General features: G+C 51.0%; 2 protein-coding genes across 3 annotated transcripts in view; one reads left to right on the forward strand and one right to left on the reverse strand.

The window, feature by feature from the left end:
• The window catches only part of KCNIP1 (Kv channel interacting protein 1), a 410,971-nt gene that overhangs the window by 370,279 nt on the left and 32,621 nt on the right, over window positions 1-8,071 (reverse strand). The window lies entirely within an intron of this gene.
• KCNMB1 (potassium large conductance calcium-activated channel, subfamily M, beta member 1) overlaps window positions 5,639-8,071 on the forward strand; it is a 12,414-nt gene continuing 9,981 nt past the window's right edge. The window contains exon 1 of the mRNA XM_010854559.1: window positions 5,639-5,721. The gene's annotated coding sequence lies outside the window, so the exon portion shown is untranslated. The remainder of the gene's footprint in view (window positions 5,722-8,071) is intronic.

Genomic DNA, 8,071 nt, shown 5'->3' on the forward strand with positions numbered 1-8,071 from the left:
TTAAGCCAAATAAACAACAGAAAACCCCCAAGATTCTCTATTTACTTGAGTGTTGGAGATGTGACAGTGAGTAGGAAGCATTCCTGCCCTGGGTCTCAGAAAGCTTGCATCCCCATGGGGAGGCCTGTCAAAGAAGAAGGCACATGAATAAATGCGAAATTCAGAGAGAGGAAGTGCTGGGGAGGAGGTGCACGCAGCGCTCTGCCTGCGCTGAATCGGAGCGCTGACCTGGCACCAGAAGTGAGGGGCATGGCTGAGGGCACAGGGGGTGAGGTGAGGACAGCGGACTGGGAGCCTCGGAAAGGAAGAGTTCAGTAGCAGGTGGGGGCGGAGGGGCCGTGCCCTCCGGAGGGAGAGCGCCTGCATCCTTCTGTAAGTGTCTGAAAGAAGGAGCGCTGCCTCCTCGCACCAGCAGTTCCCTCCGCGTGGCGAGCGGTGTGGCAGCGTTATCTCCGTGCCTTATCTTCCTCCCGCCCCTCTGTGTTGTCCGTCTTGTCAATGGTGAGCTTAGGTGACTTTGCAGAAAGAAAACGGCATAACCCCTCCCCCACCTTACTGCTCAGACAGACGGCAGGGCTCTTCATGTAAGCTCCTCCTTATTTCACAGAGCATCTCGAACTGCTTACAATGATGCTTAATGACGCAGCAGGCTAGAACACCTTGTCGCTAAACAAGAACAGTGAGGCGAGGGGGAAACGTCGCTGCAAGAGTCAGAGGAAAAAGGAGCGCGGTGTATCTTCACTCACCTGTCCTGTTACCCTCGGACTCGCCTTGTCAGTTGATTTGAATTCTGGCCCTTAACCGTCCTGTGTTTGTCTTCTCAACTCCATAGAAAAATCTTCTGTTGTGATTTCTTCTGCTCCTCATTATTCCCTCTCCTTTAAAATGTATCATTTTTTCTTTTCTGTGGTGATTTTTCGCAGTGCTAAAACCCCCCCTTGCTTCCCCGGGGAGGGGCTCAGTCTGACCACCTCAGCACAGTGACAGATCCAGAACCTCTGCACAGCAGGTCCGCAAATATTTGTGAGCGAGAGGCTTAGCCAGGGCTGAGAGTCACTCACACCCTCCTCCGTAGCACTCAGCCAGTGACACTCCTCAGCAGGGGCTCCGGACACGGGTTGCCAGTTTGATTTATGGGGCTTATTATTCCAAGTGGCGGCAGAGAATAGATATTGATTCAAAAGGGTGTAAATACGTGAGCGGACGCACAATCCAGAAAGGGCTACAGATGGAGGAGAAGAGGTCTGTAAAGCCCTGAAGCAGACGTCATGAAGAAACGCTGGTCCTCGAGGGAGCCTGGGGGAGCTGTGGGGTCAAGGCCGGGTTGTGAAGCCAGGTGCCCGTCGGCGGCATCACCTCACGTGCTGGGAAAGTGCCCTCGGCAAGCGAGATGAGAAGGCCTCCTGTGAGGACTGCCCAGAGGAAAGTGTGTGTGTGCGCATATGTATATGCATACAGGTGTAAATGTATATGCACACGCGCACATGTATGCACATGCACATGTATGCACATGCATGTGCTTGTATATGCGTATGTATGTGTGCACGTATGGATATGTGTATACGTGCACACGTGTGAGCATACAGTTGCACATGTGCATCCTAGTCGCTCAGTTGTATCCAACTTCTTGTGACCTGCCAGGCTCCTCTGTCCATGGGATTTCGCAGGCAGGAATACTGGAATGGATTGCCATTTCCTTCTCCAGGGGATCTTCCCGACCCAGGGATCAAACCTAGGTCCCCTACATTGCAGGCAGATTCTTGGCCGTCTGAGCCACCAGGGAAGCCCCTGCACATGTGCATGTATATGTACATATGTTTATGTGTGTGTATATACATGAATGTGTTTGCATATGGGGCTTCCCAGGTGGATCAGACTGTAAGGAATCCACCTGCAATGTGGGATACCTGGGTTCGATCCCTGGGTCAGGAAGATTCCCTAAAGGAGGAAATAGCAACCCACTCCAGTATTCTTGCCAAGAAAAATACCATGGCCAGAGGAGCCTGGTGGGCTACAGTCCACGGAGTTGTAAACAGTCAGACACGACAGAGCACGCATGCAGGTGCTTGCCAATTTGTGTGTGTGTGTGTGTGCATGCATATGTGCAATATGTGTACATATGTACAAGCATATTGTGTGCACGTGTATATGTGTTCCTGTGCATGTGTGTATTACGTATGTGTGTGCATGCACATATGTGTGTATTAAATATGTGTATGCTTATATATGATTCCCTAGAGCTCAGGTGGTAAAGAATCCGCCTGCAATGCAGGAAACCCTGGTTTGATTCCTGGGTCGGGAAGATCCGCTGGAGAAGGGATAGGCTACCCACTCCAATATTCTTGGGCTTCCCTTGTGACTCAGCTGCTAAAGAATCTGCCTGCAATGCGGGAGACCTGGGTTCGATCCCTGGGTTGGGAAAATCCCCTGGAGAAGGGAAAGGCTACCCACTCCAGTATTACTGCCTGAATGTGAATATGTATGTGTACATGTGTATGCACATGTGTGTTTGTGCATATGTGTGTATGTATATGGATGTGTATATGTATATTTCCATATGAATGTGGATCTGTCCTGGCACATAGTAGATGCTTGATGAATGTAAATGCTCTCCTATATTGCTGCCCTTCTGTTCTTTCTGTGCAGCAGTGAGCGACTTCATAGAAGAGTATACAGAGGATTTCTAAATCTCCCCCATACACGTCACGCAACAATCTCAGGCTTTTTAATTCTTGGTTCTGTAATACCACCATCACCAGCAACAATAACAGTTCCCTTTCTAAGTCACTTCCAACATGTTCCAGTTATTATGGCTGCGTTACAAATCTTCTCAAAACATAGGGGCATAAAGCAACCATTTAATGTGTTCACGTATTTTGTGGATGGGGAATTCCTAGAGGGTACAGGAGGGCTGGGTGATGTCTGAGGCCTCAGCTGGGGGACTTCAAGTGTGGGGGCTGGAGTCGTCTGCAGGCTCCTTCACACACTCATTTGGGAGGTGCTATCCGTTGGCCGAGAACTGAGTTGGGCTGTCAGTTGAAACACCCAAGTGTGGCCTCTTGGCTTCTTCACCAAGAAGAAGAGTGTCAAGAGAGAGCGTCCAGTGAAACCCGCCCCACTGTTTACCACTTAATCTTGGGAATCACAGTGTCACTTCCAGCACATTCTGTTAACAAGGCAGTTACAATCTCTGCCAGATTGAAGGGGAGTGGACAAAGAAGCACCCTCTTGACGGAGGTGTGTTCACGGCACGCTCAGAGCAGAGCGCACGGGATGGGATGTGCGTTGGTGTACAGTCCTGGGAAAACGCAGTTTGCCACGTTGTGTCAGGCAGCTTAGATGATCGCTTATTCCTCAAAAACCACTGAAGGAGTCACCATACATATCTCCATCCTAGAGATGGACCAACTGAGGCTCAGAGAGGCCAAGTACTTGCCTTGGGCAGTATATTTAACATCTCTGAACCCCAATGACCACCCTCCCCTCTATAAAAAGGGTAGGATGAGCTCTACCTGAATATGACTGTGAGCCTGCAGTGCTTATTACCTTATGGGATTGTTGGAAGGTTCAAGTCAGGCAAGCAGTTTTGTGATCTCTAACCCTCTGTGCCAACTCAGAGCACCTGTCTTTATCAGTGGAACATCATTGTTTCCTTCCTTCCACCTACAATCATCTGCCCCACACAAACCCCATAGCCAGCCAGGGAGCAGGGTTTCCACCCACACACTCTCAAGAGAGAGGCATGTCAAAGCATTTTGGCAAGAGTTTGCTTCGATGCAGCAGGAGGATATACCAGCCCCTGTATGTTCCCATCTTCCAAGGGGAGAGTACTTTGGGAAGAAGGCTAGTGTTTGCTTATAAAGTCCAAATGTGTAACTCTTAATACCTCTAGTCAGTTACAAGAATGTAGCCCTTTAGCCGTACTTTTAAAAGGCTGTCTGTTGTACTGAGGATCTCTCCCCCAAAGGAAAAAGAAGGACCAGCATTTTTGCACTAGGTCACAGGCAGGAATCTTCTGGCTCCTGCGTGGGCCAGGACCATCTTGGAAAATCACCCCTCGGGATTCATTCTGGGCCGTGTCCTTCACAGCCAATGCTGCATCTGCAAGGTCTGAGGCCTTTAGACGCCCTCTTGGCTATGGTGCCCGTTAAACAGACGATTTACTCTCCTGTTAATAGGATTCAATTACGAAAAGGGGTGGGGGAAGGGAGCTCACTGCTGGGGAGAGTTTAGGGGCCTGAGCACTGCTCTCGTTTTACTGCCCAATAGGCTGGTTGTCTCATAGCAACAGAGGCAGAAGTGAGGAGGGGCTAGAACTCTTTCAGTTGGCAGGGCTGAGCTGTGCCCACCTCCCCAGGAGCTCTAAATTATCAAGTGGTGGGTGTCTGTACAACAGAGGTGAGCTTTTAGGTCTTAGAGCAGCACCAGGCTCGGAAGAGAGAGCCCCGGCTCTGTAATATGGCAGGACCAGCTTTGACTCTGGCTCCTGCATTTGGGGACTCCCCAGGTGGCTCAGTGCTGAAGAATCCGCCTGCCAATGCAAGAGACCTGGGTTCTGTCCCTGAGTCAGGGAGGTCCCCTGGAATAGGAAATGGCAGCCCACTCCAGTATTCTTGCCTGGAGAATCCCATGGATAGAGGAGCCTGGCGGGCTACCATCCACGGGGTTGCAAAGAGTCGGATACGGCTGAGCACTCACACACATGCGTGCACATACGCAGCCCGCACTTAGAGCAGCTAACCGTGGATGAGTAATTTAAGGCCTTGAGCTTCAGATTCAGTGTCTTCAACTGACCATGGAGTAAAGTGAGGGGCAGAGATGCTAGGATCATGCCAACAACCACTTTAAGGATGAAAGAGTAGAGAGAAGTATGTTTTTGCCTTCAAATGTTATTGCTCACTTGTCTCCTCTGTTGATGGGAACACATCTCTGCCCATGCGCCCAAACTGTACAGTTTGACCACCGGGAGGTCACCGGGCCAAGCAGGCTCTTCTTAGACCTGGCCGGCTGGAAACAGCCGTGAAGCGCTCACTGCTCCCGGCTTCTCCTTGGTTGGTCTTTAAAAGGTGAGTTTCTCTTTTCCTGCCCCAAATCGCCACCATTTCTAACTCTCATCACTACTTTGTACAAAGTAAGGTTTAAAAATCCCAAGAGGCTCAGAGAGGCATTGTGACCTGCCTAGGGTCACAGAGTATACAGTTGTCAAAGGCTGAAGGTTTTGGCTGCTGGGCAGGTTGGAAACGCCAGCCCCTCCAGCTGCCCCACCCCTTAGAGCTTCCACTCCTCCTCCCTCCCTTCCGTTGGCAAAAAGAAACTCATTTCCCATCCCAGACTTCTCTGCCAGCCCAGAGAGATTAAGTGAAGAAGAAATGTCTCCAAATATACCGAGATGGTCTTTCCTGGCTTCTCAGATTTGCTGTCTGTGGTTTGAAACCTGTTGCCCAGTAGATTCTGGGAATTGCAGGGCAGGGGCCTGGGTAACAGCTGCCAGCCCCTGGGCTGGGTACCTGCCCTCTCGAGTTTGTGTCCTGGGGCTGTGTGCTCAGACTTGACCATGTTTGGGCATGGAGGCTCGTCTCAGACGAGAACCAAAGGCCGCTTCCCCAGAGACGGGCTGGGAGCCCAAACTTCCTGCTGCAGCTCAGGCAGCCTCTTTTGGGTGGGGGCTGGGGACCAGGAAGAAAAGGGTCTGCCGAAGACTCGCAGGGCACCCAGGAGACTGTGAGTACTGAGGTCAAGGACACTGCGGAAGTGGTTTCTCCAGAGACTGGGGCTAGAGCGGAGACCTTCGCTGAGGGGCGCCGGCAGTGGGAACTCCCTGCCTCGAGGGGCTGGCCATCAGGACTCCGGGCTCCAGAGGAGCTGGTGTTAAGTCCCACGGGACTAGAACTGCCGGACCCGTGGTCTGGCGGCCTGTGGGGGGCTGGAGGTGGGAAGAGGGGTCCTTGGCCCCGTCACTGGAATGGCTCAGTGCCCTGGCCCTTGTCTCAGCCTGCAGAGCAGCCAGAGGGCAGCAGCCTGGAGATCAGGACCAGCCCTGGCACTTGTCACCAGGGGAGGGGTGGGGCAGAAACAGGCCCAGCAAGAGCACTGGGGACTTCTGATGCAAACCTCAGGGTTTCTTTCTTAATAGTAACAGTTAGTATTTATCAAGGGCTTGCATTGGGCCAGGCAATGTGATGTTTGGTACATCATTTGATCTTTATCAGAACTCTCGAAAGCGGACACGATCGCGCTTGTTTTACAGTCACAGGTTGCTGGGTGACAAAGCCAGGATTTGATCCCATGCCTGATGATCTCAGAACACCCCCTGTCCCTCACTCCACCAGACCCTTAAACACTGTCTTCTATGCCCTGAAAAGGATGTCAACCCAAATATCGGATTACTGAGGAACCCCCAAATCCCGCCTTGCTTGGCCTTTCTTCACCTTTCCTCAATCCGCCCCAGACCTCCAGTGACATTTCCAAATGGAGAGCTATATCTCAAAAGTCCAGAGATATTTAGCAGTTCTCAACTGAGGAGTTCTTCTGCGAGTCTAACTGAAATCCCCCATTTTACAGCTGCAACCCATTTCTCCCTGTGCAGACCTCAGGGGGTCTCAGCGGTTCCCACCCTTCCTGCTGCCTAAAGGTTCTCACTACAGATGTTGAAACTTAGGACTATATCTGTATTCATATCCTCACCCTACTCTTTTATCCTGTGTGGTCTTAGAAGGATTTATCAAAACTCTGCTAGCCCCCTCCCTTAGGGTGAGTGACAGTCTCACTAGAGCTTTGCAGACAGGAGGGATCTGAACAAGTGGCCGGGTCCAGACTGCTTTATCTCCTTTCCTCCTGAGTGCCCAGACCTGGTACACTGGGAGTGCCCGGGGGAGGGGATGATGATGTGGCAGACGGGCCTCCTCAGTCTCAAGGATGCTCTGACTCTCTCAGGGAGGGACTGGTTCTACTGTGGGCACTCAGCCTAGGTCCTCCCTCCGAGGCGTGATCCCGTGTTGACCCTAGAGCCTTGTGTTCCACAGCCCCAGGGATAGGGCCAGGCACCAACCATCCCAGACAGTCCTGGGAAGGAAGGCTGTGTAGGATTTTTGCCCATCCCTAGGTGGCTGTATTCTTTAGCCTGCAAACACATGTGTGGGCTTGTTAGACTGGCCCTAGGTAAATCATGAAGTGGGCTGTCCCATTTCCCACAAGATGGAAGGACAGAAGGACAAACGTAACGGGAAAAATAGTTGAATAGCATGTCTCTCATTGTCAAGATTTTTTCCTTTGTGACTTTGTAGTATCTCTGTTGGAATGTAGGGAAACCACACTTCTCTGTGCCCCAAATGTGGGAGAAAAGTCATCATTGGGTATCATCCCTATTAATCACTGTGGAGGGCGTGACAGGGCTGTAACCTTGGTATCTGACCCTGGAGTCTCCTTTTTAGGACAGTGGGGGTCTGGGGACACCAGAGTGGGGAAGAAGCAGGGTGGAGATCTGGACACTTGAAGCAACTTAACAGAAGAGAAGTTGAGTAGAAAATAAGACACTTTGTTGAAAATCCCTTTGAATCAATAACGCCTATCTCGGGAATACTCACTCGTTCATAAAAATAATGTTTATTACCTTAGGAACCTGGCAAGGAAAATAAAGTCCTTCCTGATAGCTCGCTAACATTTCCCCTAATTCAGGGGTTACAGAGAAAAGCCCCATGGCCCTGTTATCTTTGGTAGAAATGTTACCTTAAGCAACAAACAAAAAGCAACAACAAAGGGATTTACTGAAGCTATGGGGCAACTCTGGAGAAGGCAATGGCACCCCACTCCAGTACTCTTGCCTGGATCCCATGGATGGAGGAGCCTGGTAGGCTGCAGTCCATGGGGTCGCAAAGAGTCGGACACAACTGAGAGACTTCACTTTCACTTTTCACTCTCATGCATTGGAGAAGGAAATGGCAACCCACTCCAGTGTTCTTGCCTGGAGAATCCCAGGGACAGAGGAGCCTGGTGGGCTGCCATGTATGGGGTCGCAAAGAGTCGGACACGACTGATGCGACTTAGCAGCAGCAGCATTATGGAGCAACTCACT

The sequence above is a fragment of the Bison bison genome, unplaced genomic scaffold, assembly GCF_000754665.1.
Source record: "Bison bison bison isolate TAMUID 2011002044 unplaced genomic scaffold, Bison_UMD1.0 scf7180017864343, whole genome shotgun sequence".
NCBI lineage: Eukaryota > Metazoa > Chordata > Mammalia > Artiodactyla > Bovidae > Bison > Bison bison.